Source organism: Octopus bimaculoides, chromosome 15 (assembly GCF_001194135.2).
Source record: "Octopus bimaculoides isolate UCB-OBI-ISO-001 chromosome 15, ASM119413v2, whole genome shotgun sequence".
Lineage (NCBI taxonomy): Eukaryota > Metazoa > Mollusca > Cephalopoda > Octopoda > Octopodidae > Octopus > Octopus bimaculoides.
In genome coordinates this window covers 33,770,893-33,772,105 of record NC_068995.1, presented here as the reverse complement: position 1 = coordinate 33,772,105, position 1,213 = coordinate 33,770,893, and the positions used below count along the sequence as shown (strand labels likewise).

The window sequence follows — 1,213 nt, the reverse complement described above, 5'->3', positions numbered from 1 at the left end:
TTCTTCCAATACTTGAATTATCCCAAATTTTCACCAGTTCAGAGGCTTCCGATTGGCTAAAATTAAATAACTTTAAATGCTTGTAACTACTTTTCGTCATCAGCATACAAACTACATTTCTTAAAAATCTGGTGAAAATCTGAAAAAATTCAAGTTGTTGGAAGAAATCTACCTATTTAAACGTTTTTTTAAAAATATATTTCTACTTCCTTAAATATATCAATTGAATAACTTCTTTCATGGGGGCGCTTAGATCCCTTGACCTGCTAGAAATAGCAGCCAAATCTTTTAACCACACTCTCCTAGCAACATCAACAATATACAAACACGAAATAAGTCGACCGTTTCTCAATGTATGAACATAAAATGATCACACAAAAAGTTTCTTAATCAAGAAGTAAATAATAATTGATGGAGGTGGTTTGTATCCATTAGCAACGTCTTGTTCATATTCAAGGAAAAGTAAGACAAATTAATTTAGGGCACTGATCCATGTCCTTCAAACGAAATCACCGTTTTTTCTTTCTTTTTAACTTAAAATAAAGCATATCTAATAGAATTAGCAAACATTAAAGAATGTACCAATGAATCACGAAGTACATCTATTAACAATGCGACCATGGTAAAGAAACAGAAACGGTAATCCTCATTTTAATAGTTTCCCTTCGTCACAAAATCAGCCTTTAAGAATAGGTCTAGTTGTATTTGAGACTTGTTTTATTGACCTCATTTAAGGAGTGGATGACGAAAGTCATTCATATTCAAAGATTACGTTAAAATATCGTTTACTACTGTCCACCTTTTTTACATAAGTCACTATCTGCCAACAAATGAGCCATTCAATTCAAGTCGTAAATAAGACGTCGAAAATCTATTTGTCATGAGCAAGCACAATACAGCCAATCAAACTAGCTTTTATATTATTTTAAATATTATTTCTAAACAACCGCTTTCGCTTGTGGCTCGTTGGTCTAGGGGTATGATTCTCGCTTTGGGTGCGAGAGGTCCCGGGTTCGAATCCCGGACGAGCCCCAGCATTATTTTTAAATGCATTTTTTCTGAATATTTTGACATTTATGTTCTCCATTGTGGTAGTGTATGAGTGTTCGAAAGTATTTTCATTTCTGTTTCTGAACGACATTTTTTATTTATTTCAAGATATCCTGGTGGTGGTTCAAAGTTTGTAAAAGAAGAAAACGTATTTCATTTCTTT

At 33.0% G+C, this 1,213-nt stretch overlaps 1 non-coding gene across 1 annotated transcript; it reads left to right on the top strand.

Annotated features, from left to right (window-relative positions):
• Nucleotides 1-960: 960 nt before the first annotated feature.
• Trnap-ugg (transfer RNA proline (anticodon UGG)) lies at nucleotides 961-1,032 on the top strand. The gene has a single exon. It is a non-coding gene; the product is annotated as a tRNA-Pro (tRNA).
• The last annotated feature ends 181 nt before the right edge of the window (nucleotides 1,033-1,213 follow it).